The sequence below is a fragment of the Peromyscus leucopus genome, chromosome 1 (genome assembly GCF_004664715.2).
Source record: "Peromyscus leucopus breed LL Stock chromosome 1, UCI_PerLeu_2.1, whole genome shotgun sequence".
Taxonomy (NCBI): domain Eukaryota; kingdom Metazoa; phylum Chordata; class Mammalia; order Rodentia; family Cricetidae; genus Peromyscus; species Peromyscus leucopus.
Window position 1 is genome coordinate 21,239,490 of NC_051063.1, and position 16,942 is coordinate 21,256,431.

The 16,942-nt window shown below is 42.7% G+C and overlaps 1 pseudogene; it reads left to right on the forward strand.

Annotated features, from left to right (window-relative positions):
• Nucleotides 1-9,927: 9,927 nt before the first annotated feature.
• Nucleotides 9,928-10,985, forward strand: LOC114710832 (annotated as a pseudogene).
• The last annotated feature ends 5,957 nt before the right edge of the window (nt 10,986-16,942 follow it).

Here is a 16,942-nt window from a genome sequence, read left to right on the forward strand (position 1 = left end):
GAGTGAGTACCTACCATGTTTGTCCTTCTAGGACCATGACAACTCTTATAAAAAAAAAAAAAACATTTAACGGGGGTGGGGGGGAGGGCGTTTGCAGTCGGAAGTTTTTCTGTGTCCTGCCTAGTCCTGCAGCCACTCAGACCAAAGTAAACACAGAGGCTTATAGGCTTATATTACTTATGAACTGTATGTCCTAATGGTTTAGGATTCTCACTAGCTAGCTCTTACAACTTAACTCAGCCCATTTCTATTAATCTATGCATTGCCACGTGGCCTCGTGGCTTACTGGTACTTTCACATCTTGCTTCCCCTGGCTGTGGCTCTCAGTGACTACCCCACTCTCCTTTCTACTCCTCTCTTTCCAGTTTGCATGCACTGCCTCACCTTATTCTGCCTCGCCATTGGCCAAACAGCTTTATTTATCAACCAATCAGAGTAACACATATTCACAGCATACAGAAAGACATCCCATAGCACTTCCCCTTTCCTACATGTCTTGCTTCTTCGGTGGCTGCCTGTGGTGGCTGGACTCTACCTTTTTTCATCTCTGTCCTTAGTTTGATTGCACCGCCTAACCTTATTCTTCCTCGCCATTGGCCAAACTGCTTTATTATCAATCAACAAAAGCAACACACATTCACAGCATACAGAAGGACATCCCACAGCAGAGACCTCTTGAAATACAATGCCACAGGAAGCAAACAATTCTTTCTGACACACCCTTTAGTGCCCCAGAAAGACTTCCTTCAAACAGCATATATCAATTTCACAGGGCTAAGGATGTAAATACATCCAGGACATTTACATGATGTGTTTGTTAGCTTTCTATTGCTGTGGTAAAGACCACAACAGAAGGAGCTTAGGGAGGTTTATTTGGCTTGCACATCCCAGTCATGGTCCCTCATGAAGGGAAGACAGGAACCTCTAGGCAGGAACTGAAGCAGAGGTCATGGAGCAGTGCTGCTCACTACCTTGATCTTCCTGCCTTGCTCAGTTTGCTCAGACCCACCTTCCCAGGAAGGGTACCACCCGCAGTGTGCTTGGTACCTCCCAGGGTACCTCCCACATTAATCATTAATCAAGAAAATGTCCCATACATGTGCCTACAGGGTAATCTGGTAAAGGCATTTTATGAATTGATATTGCTCTTCCCAGATAACTCTAGCTTGTGTCAAGTTGACAAAAACCAACAAACAAAAAAACCAATAGGACACATGGGTTTAAACATTTGTTACCAAGACAGGCTGATTTCCTGTCTTCTGCTTGGTCAGGTGGAGAACACTGCCCAGCTCCTCTTTTAGTACAAGGGAGAAATCTATCCTTCAGGCTTTGAGCATAACTGCTCAGGCCTTTCAAATACTTGCAGTCCATATGAAGGCAGTGACATTCCTTTTTTTTTTTTTTTTTTTTGGCAGTGACATTTCAAGGAGCCTCCATTTTCTTCCAGTTTCTACTCCAAATGCCCAAGAAATGGGTGAAATTACAATGTGTGCTCATTCTATTACCACTTATCGGCTACAAACTACACTTTCCCTGTAGTATCTCCCTTTCCTTGAAAAGAGCAGGGTCCATAGAGAAGGTGACATACTTGTACCCATGAGTCGGAGGCTTCATTAGGGCTGATGACAACTATACTGTTACTTTGGTCGGGAGGAAAGAAGAGAGTTGAGAGCCCCATGACCTAGAAGGTCGACATTAATGAGTCTAACTGGGGGCTAAAATTGATAAGCAGTTTTCATTTTGTTTTGTTTTTTTGAGCCATGTGATACTGCAACATAAGGGTATCTCCGCTGGGCAATGGCTATATGTTCAGTGTGAACACACACATTAAGAATTGATGAACATTATTATTCTTCCATGAAATCAACACAGCAGTGCTACAAAGGGAACCTGGAGAATTAAATGACTGGCCTGTCACCACACAGGTGACAGCTGAAGAACTAAGTTTCAAACTGACAGACCTAACCACCATGTCAACCTGCATTTCTGAATCAGTGTTCACCAGATGCCCCATTGGTAGCAGTTAAGTTAGGAACTGCTTATTCTGAGCACTTTTGCAAGGGAGGAGCCTAGAGTTCAAATGCCAATCTGTTTGGAGGGTATGGGGGTGGGGGGCTTCCAGAAGCAAGATAAACTGCTGGAACAGATGGGCTCTGCTTCCTTCCAGTAAAGATGCCCCTTGCTTATGTGTGTTTAAATTGGGGCTCTTTATTTCATGGGAGAAGTGAGATCATGTTTCTGAACTCCTAACTCTGCACTCACTTGCCCTGGGGCCAGGCAATGACTTGTGGGGTTAAAATTTGACATGAAGACTTGAACAAAAGGGTATGCAATTAAACTGTTGGGTATGATAAGTCACCTCACTATCCAAATTTACCAATATAGAGAAGGACACAAGTTGTCTACATTTTAAAGTCAAACTGATCAATTACAAAGAAGTGTTTCCATTGAAGAAAATCTCTTCAAGTTCATCTTCCTTCTCTTTGCAGGAACAAGTTCAACTATGTGGGACATTGCTGAGACAGACTTATGTCTACTCCTTGATTAAATGTATGTACACGGAATATGACATGTATCATTTTCTTCTCTGATTGTCACCCTAGATAAGTATTCTATGGGTTCCCCATCCCCTGGTTTCCCTCACTGGACTCCCTATCCACCCACTTTAATAGAGTCCCAAGATTGTTTTTTTTTTTTTTTTTTTTTCTAGGCAGATACAATGATAAGCCTAGATGCCAACCTTCACATGGGTACAGGACCCAGATAAAATCTCTCCACTAGTTGAGACTCTTGAGGCAACCTGGGCACAGAGTTATAAAGTCAGAGAGAAATATCAATTTGGGGGTCAGGGGCACAGGAGTGGTATTGCCCTTACAAGGAATACCAAATGGATAGTCACTTTGTAGGTGGTCTTTCTTCTATTTTCCCTCCAAAAATTCCTGCACTAGGAGGAAAGGAGAACACAGATACAGAAGTTACTGCATCTGCAATTAGTGTTGGTAAAACATGCTGCCTCTCTGATCACGAGAAGGATGCTGGATTGGCAAGGACTGTGGGGAAGGGAATAATTCAAGCAATTACTGACATAAGAGGTTGAATTAACTAGGCATGCAGATTCCACCTGGTCCATCCTGAAAGGGACCAAGAGGGCTCAGAGAATGTAGACCCTCTTCCAGTCCTCTTCTTCTCAATGCAGTTATCAGCTTAAGATGGGGAATCAAATTTGATAACACAGCATGGAAAACCATCTTGTTTTTATTTTACCCTAAAATATAAAAACATAGAATTTATTTTTAAAAACCAGTGTTTATTTCCCTGAAAACTAAAGAAGTAATTAACATTGTTGCTTAACTTAAATCTTAAGAATTATAAACTTCTGGTTACAAATGCAAATACTGAGTACACTAGGCTAGGAAGCTGGGGGATATATGAGAGATCCAACAAAGGCCACACCAAACCAGAATGCCAGGCTGTGCCATCTGGAACACAAAAGTAATTTTTACTCTGCAAGGAAATAAAAACAGGCAGTCAGGCAGAAGAAAACATTTAGAATTATTATTTTATTGGCAGATACGATGAGAAAACATACATAGGACATGTCCTTTGCCTTGCACACCTTTGCCTCAAGAGTGAAGCTCTTTAAGTATTTAATTACTGTTGAGGGATGCTGTAAGATTGAGAAGCCAGTTTCTTGACAAATCCTTGCAAGATCATACCACCTCAATTCAGGAACCCAGAACTACAGAGGGTGGAATATAATGTCTTGATCTAGTCTGACTATTGAAGAAGGTCCCAGCCCACAATCATCCTTTAAGAAGTCAAAACACGGGTGGTTGCAATTTTCACACACAGCTGTTCACGGAAGGGCTATTAATACAGCAACCAACAGACAACAAAAACCTGCAGCAGATTACAAGGGTATCATTGTGATAAAAAGGTCATGGGCAGAGTCGACTTACTTTTTTAAAGGGAAGCAATTTAACTTCCCACCAGGCCACAGCAGGAGTCATGCATAAATGGCCATCGTTTGTGTCACATGCAGAATAAGCACAAAGAGAAGAGATGTTGGGAACAGCAGAACACAGTGGAGACGCTGGATTTGTTTAGCTCTGGGGCCTTATCTGAGCCTCAGAATGTCAAGTGTTGAAAAGTGATAAAAACCATTCTTCTTACGTGTGTGTGCGCGTGAGCGCGTGTGAGCGCGCGTGCGAGCCAAACAGAAAAATGTATGAGATGAGGCTTTGTAAACTTTCAATCAGTGCACAGCTAAAAAGTTTTTCCAACATAATATTTTTATTGTGTATTTGGGAGTTTCACATAATGCACCCCAATCACACTCACTTCCCAGTCTTCTCAGGTCCACCCCCCACTCTTGTGACTCCCCCAAAGAAAAAAAGTAGAAAAGAGAAACAATGTGCTGTCCATATACTGGAGCATGGTCAAACTCTCTGTGACCAGCCCCTTGAAGAAAACTTTGTCCTTCTCCACCCCCACCCCTGCCAGAAATGATCAACTGTGCAGAGCTACTCTTAGGATCTCTATGATAATTTTTTAAGAATTCTCTTCAGTTGCTTCCTGTCTAGACTGTTTCTGTTTTGGGGTGGAGGAGTGGAAAAGGAAGATTGTCACAGAAGCCTTCTAGGTCCCTCATTCTCAGCTTTGGGTCTGCAGTCATCAATACCACTGCAAAAGAGGCTTCCTTGCTCTTTATAATCAGTGGCAGCATGGATCATGGACGTCCACATGGTTTCTGGTGGCAGTACAGACCACGGACATCAACAAGCCCGGGCTGCAGCATGGACCACTGACACCATCGTGGCCGTTGCTGGCAGCACAGACCATAGACATCCACATGGCCTTTGGTGGTAACATGGACTACAGACATCAACATGGCCTCTAGCAGGAGCCCAGACCATGAACATCTACATAGCCTCTGGCCACAGCACAGATCATGTATACCATCATGGCTCTTCGTACAGGCCATGGACATCATCATGGTTTCCAGTGGCAGCACAGACCATATACACCCACATAGCCTTTGGTGGAACGAAGACAAGGTATGAGGTTTAATCTCAGTGTCTTCAAGAGGAGAGAAAGGGGGTTTATTACCGAATTTTCTCTTAGAAGTAAGCTGGTGTCTACAATACACTTAGTACCTGGTGCTGATATACATCAGGCATGCAAAACCTTCTGCTTTTTGTTCTTGCTATGGCTGCATGGACCTGGGTACATTCACAGACACACTCATACTTCAGAGGTTGGAACTGAATGGCTAAAAGTTCAGATTCTGGAGCCTCCTGAAACATTCAAATCTTAACTTTAACACATGTATCATTTCTATGCACTTATGCAAATTTCCATTCCCCTCTGCCTCCTTATTGTCATCTGTCAAATGGAGATACCAGAAGTACAATTTACATATAGCTGTGATGATGATTAAATGAGTTATTTATACTCTAAGGGCTTAGAAACAGGATCTACTGATAGAAGCATACTGTCATCACCTATTTCTTGTCACTCAGCTTTTCAAACAATCCTACTGAAGAGACATCATTATCTTCATTTTTGCAATGAATGACGCTGATGGGATGGCATCATTCCTCAATGGTTCAGCTCATATGGAAGCATTTCTCCCCAAAGTCTGAAGTTGTGGGGTGTGAGAGATGTGGAGAGTAGATCTTAGGAAACAAGAGTGGCACTGATCTGTGTGAAACTGTACAGCTATTACCCCTCTTCATCCATAAAGTTCACTTGGGAGATGATTGTCTGAGCTACCAGGATCCTAATGTCAACAGTGTCTTGAGGGAAAGAAGTCAAAGGAGTTTGTACATTCCTGCCATGACAAACTGGACTTAAGCAAGTATACGGTCCAGCATTCCTTCTGTAATTTCCTGTCTACAAGCTTGGATGCAGAAGGTGTGAACTTAGTGAGGATAACATCAATAAGAGTCAACATTTATTGAGTACTTCATGTGCCAGGCACGAAATGCTTTGCACTTTCCTAAGTGTGTTACTTGGGTATATCATTTGCTTTTTCACAACTTCTCTGGAGCAGGTATTTGGTGTTTTTTCAACTATGCAGAATTTGCTCCCCACTTTCTACCCAAGAAGTACCCCCATGAACTTAGTCTGTCCTCAGCAACAGTTATGGCATGTGACTTCAGTTTGGCCAACTAGGACATTAATTGTCTTCTGAAGACAATTAAGTGATTGGATCATGGATTGGCATATGATCCAGGTTGAACAGTCAGGCTCTATTTGTACTACATCTGAGGCTTTTGCCTAAGTTAATAGGAAAATTTAGTCTCTCATGGTGCTTGTTTTCATGGAAGCTGGAGCCTCTGCAGCTATCACACTGCTGTAAAAGAACAGGATTAAACCAGAGGGAGTAGATTTAAGTGCTAAGGACCAAAACTCAGATCCAGGGGACAATGATGCTTGCAATAGGCATCAAAGTCACATTGTATCTTCAGGCTTTGTAATATTTGTGGGACAGTCATTACATTTCAGCTCAGGCCAGTTTGGTTTGGACTTCTCTCCACTTATTTGATGTAGCTGGAAAGTTTCTCTCCAGCTCCCGCCAAGCCCCAGCAGTCCCGCAGCCTACTTATAAAATAAACGCACAGACTCATATTATTTAAACTGTTTGGCCTAATGGCTCAGGCTTCTAGCTAGCTGTTCTTATATCTTAAATTAACCCATTTCTATTAATCTATAAGTTGCCACATGGCTCGTGGCTTACCGGTATCTTAACATGTTGCTTCTCATCACAGCAGTTGGCAGTGTCTCTCTGACTCAGCCTTCCTGTTCCCAGAATTCTCTTCTCTGCTTGTCCTGCCTATACTTCCTGCCTGGCTACTGGCCAACCAGCATTTTATTTATACAGAGCAATATACACAGCAATTTGAGGCTTCTAGATGAGGCAGAGTTACTCAGTATCACACAACAAGAAGAGGCCAGGGTTGAAACTCTAGACTGATGAACAGCAAAGCTCCCCCTAAGCTACTACACCATGTTTCATTTTCTCCTCTTCTTTGATGTGCTAGGATCAATGGGAAGGTACGAATTACTGTACATGGGTGAGTTGATCATGCATCTGGGGTGGATGAGGGTAGTGAAGGAAGTCAGATCTACACACTGAAAGGTAGATAGACAATGTCCTCATTTTGAGCACTATCTCTCTATGATAATTTCTCATTGATTGAGAGATTTGAGTTACAAGGCTTAGAAACATGATGTTCCAAGGAGCTCTTTCTTCTCTTCCATGATTGTGGGGTGCCAAGGAAGCCATGTGTGAATATATATTTGTTGACATGAGCTGGGCCATGTCAAGGACCCCGGTGGCTCACACCCATGGGAATGGCAAGATCTCTTCATCAGGCTCGGGAATGGCAAGGCTCCCACTGGGGTCTTATTCATTCCCAACAAGTATCTCCCTGTTCCATTCATAATGTCTAAGTGCTGAAATGAAATATCCTTGGCCTTTTACTATCCCAACCCAGAGCACAATTGCAGATCTCCAAATCCTCTCAACACCTCTGATGTTTTAGGCAACAGATTTACCTTTTCCATTCTTCCATGGAAACTGGTCCATGTCTACACAATGACCTTGGCTGTTGGTATCCAACAGCAGGCTGTGAATCACAAGTGAGTGGAAGCTGTATCTGATGGAGAACTGAAAGTGGTTTCTATTAGCTCATAAGAGCCCACTTATACTCCTTTTCCTGCTCCTTCTGCCAGTGACATCTGATTTACAGCAAGTGACAAATACTGTGAACCATGGCTTAATACACTGCCTAACCTCCTACCTTCCAACTCAGAAATCCAGATGTCTAGCATGTACCAGTATGCTGATGACCCTCTCATACCACTGAGGACCTGCTGCCTCAGAAACCATACTCAAAACATGGCAGGAGTGTAGCAGGGATCTTAAAAGTTCTTATTAATAAAATCAAACCTGAGGCGAGTTATTGGGGTCCATGCTGGTTGATCAGAGAGACAGAACAAGCCACAGCTATCTCACCTCCCCAGATCCTCAGCTGGTCTTGTTTCCTCAGACTGGAAGCTTCTGTGTCCTCATCCCAATGGCTCTCAGCTGAACTGCTGCTGGAAAGCCTGAAGCTTAACCAGCCACATGCTTAACCAGCCAAATGCTTAACCAGCCAAATGCTCCTAGTTTCTGGTCCTCACGCCTTATATATCTTTCTGCTTTCTACCACCACTCCCTGGGATTAAAGGCTGGCTTTCTGGGATTAAAGGCATGTGTCACCATGCTTGGCTATTTCCAATGTGGCCTTGAACTCACAGAGATCCAGAGGGATTTCTATCTCTGGAATGCTAGAATTAAAGGTGTGAGTGCCACCATTTTCTAGCCTTTGTATCTAGTGGCTGTCTGTTCTCTGACCCCAGATAAATTTATTAGAGTACACAACATTTTGGGGAACACAATACCACCACACAGGAGTTCAGTGTCAGCCTGGTTAATAGTCCTGAATATTTAAAGGTGGTATAGGGGACAGATGAAAAGTAGCTGTGATTCCAGCCCTGCCACTGACACAGTATGACTAAAAAAATAGAAGCTCAATTCCTTCTCTCTACAGTGCAAATAGTTAAAAACTTACCATAGAGGTTCTTTTGGGGGTTAAATAGTTTAACAGGGGAAAGCACTTTGATACTTGGCCTTTTTCATTACTATACAACATTAGCTATTGTCCTCAGAACAGCATCCTCTCAGATCAGCCCTAGGAACTAGGAAGTAACTCCTACAGTGACTCTGACATGTTATTCTTAGGGGGAATTTGTTGCAAGTTCAAATTTCTAGGGCCAACTTCACAAAGACTTGGGACTTTGTAGAAATTGAAAATCTTTATCCTTTATCTGGTCCCTCATGGGTGTGTATGTGTCTGAGCTGTGCTTCCATGGACCAAAAGTCCATTCAATGAATCAGTTCCCACCCTCCCCCAGGATCCACCCCACCAGTCTGCAGGGAAGACAGAAAACAAAACAGAGAAACAGTATAAACATAAGAGGATTGCAGTGCTATCAGATTTTGGTCAAAGCAAGTTTGAACAAGGAGTCCCAGCCTCAAGTGCCCCCCAGGCAACAGAATTGCCCCCTTCCTCCTCACAGGCCCAGATTCCACACTCAACTGGCAGGGAGTGAGCCCCTGAATGACTGACAGATTCTAGCATGCTGTGTGCCGTTCCTCACCCATGAACCTTTGGGTGTTCCTTACTCCATCTAGAGTTCTCTTTGTTCTGTTAATTTTCACTTAATCTTGAAGATTCAGCTCAAACATTTTCATTTGAAATTCAAAAAAATGTATAATGGTTGAACATTTACATTTTGCCTCCTTAAAATAAATATTTTCCTATTCATTAGTATAGTTGGCACTTAGCATGGGCCATGGAATAGTATCACAAACTAATGAAATCAGAGGAGAGTAGGCATCTTTCTGGGTCTACTAAGATACACTGTGGATTAGGGATGGATCAGAAAGCTCATCTGTTGACTTGGAAGCAAGGGATAGTTTCTGCTGTTTTCATTTGGTCTATGATTTACTTATTTAATGAATGCTTTACTCAGTGAGCGAGTTGGAGGACCTGGAATCTTATATAGCCCTAAACATGGGTGCACATACTCATTACAATAATGAGGGAATTGGAAGTCATCTGTCTGGGTTTCTCCAGCTTCCTTAGTCATCCCCTAACTTTTCTGTTTTGCCAGGAACCAGAGAAAAACTAGATAACATCTATAGATGAACAGTGCTACACATCACTCTCTAAATTTATGGATCAAAAATAAGGTCCCCATTACCCCAGGAAAAAAAATCTTCAAAACTGAAAACGTGGGCTTAGACAATATTTTAGTATCTAGAAGTAGAATGGGATATTGAACTAGAGTTGGAAGAGGCAGGTCCAGGCTCAAATGGAGGGCCATGATCCAAAGGAACCAGAGCAGCTGAGGAAGCTGTGTATTGGTAGTATGAGCTTTGAAACCATAGATGACACCTTAAGGGAACATTTGGAGAAATGGAGCACACTTACAGACTGTGTGGTAATGAGAGATCCCCAAACAAAATGATCCAGGGTCTTTGGTTTTGTGACCTACTCTTGTGTTGAAAAAGTGAATGCCGCAGAGGTTGATGGGTGTATGATGGAATCAAAGGGAGCCATTTCTAGAGAGGAGTCTATAAATCCTGGCTCCTGTTTAATAGTGAAAAAAATATTTGTTGGTGGTCTAAAAGAAGATACAGAAGAATATAATCCGAGAGACTACTTTGAAAAGTATGGTAAGATTGAACCCATAGAAATTACAGAAGATAGGCAGAGTGGAAAAAAAGAGAGGATTTGCTTTTGTAACTCTGGGTAATTATGACACAGTTGATGAAACTGTTATTCAGAAATGCCACACTGTTAACAGGCATAATTGAAGTTGAAAAGACTGTAAACAAGAGATGCAGTCTGCGGGATGATGGAGAGAGAGGTCATGGAGGTGGATCTGGCAACTTCATGAGTCATGGAGGAAACTCTGGAGGTGGGGTGGTAATTTTGGTCGTGGCGGAAACTTTTAGTGGAGGAGGTAGCAATAGTCGTGTAGGTGGTGGCAGCAGAGGTAGTCATGAAGGGGGTGATGGTGGATATAATGGATTTGGAGGTGATGGTGGCAACTATGGTAGTGATCCTGGTTATAGTAGTAGAGGAGACCATGGTGCTGGTGGACTAGGGTATGGAAACCAACCCAAGATGGTGGATATGATGGTGGTAGAGGAGGAGATGATGGTTACAATGAAGAAAGAAATTTTGGCAGAGGTAACTACGGTGGTGGTGGGAACATAATGACTTTGGAAACTAAAGTGGATAACAGCAATCAAACTCTGGATCACGAAGGGGGACAGTTTTGGTGGAAGAGGCTCAGGCAGTCCTTATGGTGGTGGCTATGGATCTGGTGGCAGAGGTGATAGATGTGGTAGCAGAAGGTTTTAAACACAGCAGAAAAGGGCTACAGTTTTTAGCAGGAGAGAACAAGGAGCCACCAGGAAAGCTCTAAGTTACTTTAAGACAGCCACCCCAAAGGCATTAGAGCAGTGCTTCTCAACCTGTGGGTCAGGACCCTTCTGGGGGTTGAACAACCTTTTCACAGGGATCACCTAAGACTATCGAAAAACACAGATATTTACATCATGATCCATAACAGTAGCCAAATTACAGTTATGAAGTAGCAATGAAAATAATGTTATGGTTGAGGTCACCACAACATGAGGAACTGTGTTAAAGACTCACACATTAGGAAGGGTGAGAACCACTGCAATAGAGGAACTGTAAAAGTCTGCCCCGGAAGGAACGCTGATCCGAAGTCAGAAAAGTTACTGCGGCTCAGATAGGGAAGCCTCCATGTTCAGGGCTGTCACAGCCACGGTTGGCAAAAAGTGCAGCTGTTGATTAATGCAGCAGAGTGTCGGTTCGATGCACATTCCTGAGGTCTTTCATCTGTTGTAGCTTTTTCTTTTTCTTTTCATTACGTCAGGTATATCACCCTGTGGTAATTGTGGTCGTGGTGCCAGGAATAAAAATTAAGGCATTTGTAACTTTAAAACAAAAGTAGAATGGGGGTGCTTGGGGGAAAACAGTCACTGTCACAATCTAGGATTATCAGGAGAGAGAAAGGGAAAGAGTAGAGGGAAAAGGAGAAGAAAAGCGGGAGAGAGGGAGAAAAAAATGAGTAAAGAAAGACTGAGGGAGGGGAGAGGGAAGGACTGAGAGACAAAGCGAATTTTCCACGGAGCTCAGAAGGCCTTACCTTCACCTGTCCTTTATCACCAGGAAGCTGTTTTAAAAGTGCTGATGCTCCTGGTATCCCCAGTCCTGGCCTGGGACTGTTTTGACCTGAGGACACACCCAGGGCCTGTTGGCATCCAAAGCTCACCAGGTGTTTCTAAGGCTCAGCCTAAGTTGGGTACTACCTAAGTCAGCTGTTCCAGAATCCTAGCCAAGTGGGTAAAAAAGAAAACACACAGGACAGAGACATCCTTCCACCCATAGGGGCTGAGTTGGAAGCTCCTCTCTATGGCTGGATTCAACCTCAGCTCTCAGAGGGGATGCATCTGTGTCATTTGCTTTGTGTGTTCAGTACCAATTAAAACCCCGCAGCCACAATCGGTGTGGTACAAATGGGCACCATTCCTGGGGCAGATGGGAGAGCTGTGGGCAGAAAGCCTGCTGCCTGGGTTTAAAAAAAAATCCTGGCTGGACCACATTTCGTATTTCTAGTTCTTAGAAATTTCAAGTATCTTCCTGTACTACATCATAAAATAATGAAAGCAGATGGGAGCTGGCTCCTGGCTGGGTCTCTTAAGAGTCACTGTGGGTGGGGGATGGACCAGAGAGCTCATCTGTTGACTTGGGAGGGAGGAATACTTTCCATTGTTTTCTTCATATGTGGGTTTTGTTTTTCAAGTTGACTTATGGCCCCTTTACCGGCACATAAGGAGAGAGTCTGTGTGTGTGTGTGTGTGTGTGTGTGTTCTTTTTCTGAGTTCACATTTGCAGCTCTCACCACTTTAATTCTGAGAGGTTCTTCTCAGATCCCATCACCATCCCTGTGCACATGGCATCTGGAAAGGCTTGTCAGCGTGGTCCGGAAGAGAAATGATTTCACTTCGGGTTTAGTTGCATTAATCAAGAATGTTTGAGGTCAAAAGGGTTTCAGGTTTTTGTTTGTTTTTTTCTTTAGTGCATTTGCATCTTCATAATGAGATTCCATGGAGATGGGACTCAAATGTAAATAAGTTTTATGAATACTTTATACAGAGGATTGAAGGGAAATTTCTGTAGTATTTAATTTTAACTCTTCATATTTGTAGCATCACATCTGAACTCAAACTGTTAAATTTTGAGCTATTTTGGGCTCCAGTTTGGGGATGCTCCTCCACCTGGATTAGCTAGTCCCACATGCATCAACCATGCAGAGAAGGAACCAGCCCCCACCCTCTCAGATTCTCTTCAGTCTGTGTCACAGCCTAGTTTGGAGCCCTCCCTCCTTGGCCTCTGACGTGTGCTTGATGTCTCTCTTGCCTTCCATTATCCTCGCCAACCCCTCCACCCATGCCAGTGGTGCAGCCTGAGCTTCTTGTCTGTGTCCACATTAGCACCCTGTTCTCTTGCTAACAGGAACTAGGTCTTGTAAGGCCAAACTTAGACATTTCATTTAGCTAAAAGTCTTTGTAAATTTACTGTACTCTAACAAAACCACAGCTTGTTTCCCTTAGGAAACTTTCCCTTATAAAGAAGGAAGTCAGAGAGAGGGAGGGAGGAGAGAGAGAGGAAGAGAGGAGAGAGAGAGAAAGAGAGACAGGCTGACAGACAGTCAAACACACACACACACACAAACACAGACGGGGGCGGGGGGATCAGAAAGGGAATGAAGGCCTGCAGATGAAGGGTAGAAAAGCAGATATAGAAGAGGTGTGGGGGAGGGGAGAAGCTTTTGAGTGGTAAAGAAGCTGCATGCCTAAGCTTTACCAGAATCAACCAAGGCATGCTTACGTGACAAGAGGCATATGTCACTCCAAGAACTAGAAAACACAGGCTAAAAGGAAAAGGTCCAAGAATATCACCGGGGCATCCATGGTAGAAAGCAGCTCTAGGAACAAGCTGCAGCTGCATTTGCTGGTTCATGCATTCCACAGATTCCATAGAGAGCAGGACCGGAGCCTTGCTTACTTTTGACAGTTTTCTTTTGAAAATTAACATAAACTCCTCTCTATGGGTTATTCCATTTATCTGAACAGCATCGTTAAAACACTCAACATGAAACCTAGAATGGTTTCACAGTGAGACTGTCTCAAAGACAAAACAAAACAGAGAAACACATCAGAAACACCTTACATAAGAGCAATCCTCTTGACATTTAAGTGTATGATATATTGCTTCTGCCTATAGGTACAGTACTGTATAGAGCAGCAGCTCTCAACCTGTGGGTTGGGCCCCCTTTGGGAGTTGAACGACTCTTTCACAGGGGTCACGTAAGACCATCAGAAAATACAGATGTTTACATTACAGTTCATAACGATAGCAAAATTACAGTTATGAGGTAGCAACAAAAATATTTTTATGGCTGGCGTGAACAACAACATGAAAAACTGTATTAAAGGGCCACAACATTTAGGAAGGTTGAGAACCACTGCTACAGAGGATTGTTAGGAATTGTTTAGATGGCTAAATCCACTATGTGGGTTCCAGGAATCAAACTCAGTTTGTTAGGCTTAGCCACAAGCACCTTTTCCAACTGAGCCATCTTGGGGGCTTCCCATTCTCTTTCTAAAGCAGATGCACTATTTTTTCCCTTCCTGCCAACACTGCATAAGAGTTCCAATTGCCCCACATCCTCCAATGGCACTGTCCTTTTTTTTTTTTTTTCAATAATAGCCCTCCTGAAAGGTTGAGGTGACATCTTACTGTGATTTTGACTTGATAGAATTTTCTGTATCATCATGAAGGTATACCACTGTGTTTATTTATTACATGTCTGGTTTTATCTGTTTACGCATTAGCTCAAGGCTACGGATTATACTTTCCATTTGTTATGATTATTTATTTTTGTAAATGTAAATGTACAGTTTCTTTTTAACAAAGAAGAGGAGGAGAAATGGATGCACGTGCTTTCAAAAGAAAACTAACATCAGATAGTGCCTCTTTTTGCAAGAAGCATGGGAGACTAATTCTGTAAAGCAATCCATGGATTTGGAGATATGCCAGATGTATCTAGGCATGAGTGGTTGCCCTGTGGAGGCCATATCAGAGGGAAGAGTGGGTCAGTCAGGATAATTATGGTGGGACTTTCTCACTGGCTCTACCTCTGAAGACTTGTTTTTACAATGTTAGCGGATTTTTTTTTTTTTGGTGGGTCATTACTTCCCTATTTGGAATGCTTGTGATTTGAATGGTCTTGATTCTGGCTCATCATGTCGTACATCTAATCATATTGGCCTTGGCAAAGGATTCAGGGTCGAGCATCTGACCTAATGAGAATCAAGTTTACAACTTTGGTTCAAAGTGTGGCAAAGGAGAAGTGGACATGGAGCTCTGAGTCTACACTGTATATTTTTCTGGTAGAGCCTATTGAATAAATCTGTGCAAGAGTTAAAGCCCAGAAGCCAACATGAAGGTCTGTGCCTTGGGTTCAATTGGCATCTGAATTTATCCTGAGTTCTTCAGACACCTGGATCAGAAATGTCATTTCTTAAGCCATTTCTCATTGGCTTTAAAGCCTAGAATGCCTTTCTCAAGAACTAAAGAACAAGGCTGAATGCATCTGTGCTATCAACACATCTCTAAGAAGAACCATGCTGTAACTTCCTAGTTCTGTGAAGACCAAGCCCCGGGCTTCTAGCCCAGAGTGTAGCATCAGGCCAGGAGATGGCATGGTAGAGATCTACTGGACTTGGCAATTCTGTCTGAGGTCCCAGAAACTGACCCCTCAGACCTGAGTGTGAATGCATCCGAGGTGGGACATTGCAGGAAAATCACAGAGTGTGACAGAGATTTCAAAAAAATAAAAAGATGGATACAGAGATGAGTCTTATTTTAAGAGCAAAAGCAAGATGAGTTCAAGAGTGTCAAAGGTAACTAACCTGTGATGCAGTGGAAACAGCAACAGCAAACGGTCAAGAGCTGAGAATCTAGGCCATCGGTTCTCAACCTTCCTAGTCTGATCCTTCAATACGGTTCCTCATGTTGTGGTGACCCCAACAATACAATTATTTCTACTATAAACATTCTATAAAATTGCTACTTTATAACTGTAATTTTCCTACTGTTATGCATTGTAATATAAATATCTGATATGAAGGATATCTGATATTTGACCCCCCCCAAAGGGGTCAAGACCCACAAGTTGAGAACCACTAGTCTAGGCTGAGAGGTTACTGAAATTTTATAAATGAGACAAGGGGATCATGAAGATGCAGACTTGATTACATTGGTCTTAGGAGTATTACAGACATCTTTCTGTGATGCTTTGTGTTGTATCCTTGGCTTCTAAAAAAAATCACTCTTTCATAATCTAATTTGAACTCTTCTTTTATCCACATGGTATTTTTATTAAACAGTGACTATGACAGTCAACTATATTTTGGAAAAATATCAAAAAGCCTTGAGTTGTGCAAAAGAAGTTTTAGAAAGGATTTCAACACTGGGTCTAAATTAGCCTAGGTACAAACTAGTCATTATTTTCACAATCACATCCAGCAGCATGCTCACTCTGTTAAGTGAATTTCTTTAGACTATATAAAGTTTCACAGCAGGATCAGAGCTACCAAGGTATTTAGGAGGTCCAGAGTAGGGATGAGTAAGAAGCGAGCTGGCATTTCTTGTGGCAAAAATGTACCCATATTCATATTCCCTGTCCCTCATAAGCACAAGCTTCTGCCTTATTTGAAGGACAATTGGCCCCAGGTTACTACATAGATGTCCCCTGCATCACTCAGTTGGCTCTGCCATTGTCAAGCATGATGGATGCCTGTCAATCACTCATACACACTGAAGAGGAAGCTGGGAAATGCATTTTGGCTCCTGCTTTGGTATATTACCTTTCAGTGTTACCCCAGATCCTCCAAGTCTTAGTTGACTCTGAATTCTCAGGACATGTGTTTTATTTCAATTTTACCTAAGTACTGGCTCATCTAACCTTTCCTGGGCACAGCTAAACAATGCCACTGTCCCCCGTGCTGGTATATCCCTGTTGTCTCTTGAGTATGAGATGGCATGAGACCTCCGGCACAACTCAGAAGTGAGGACTAGTTAACACCTGAGGCTTAAGTTTTTGATCAATGAGAGATGAGAGTCACTATATAAGGTCTTTTGTCTCCCATCCTCTGTCCTGAAATGCAACTTATTTAACTGCTTTAAAATGATCCTGAGATACAGGTTGTCTCCTGTTAATT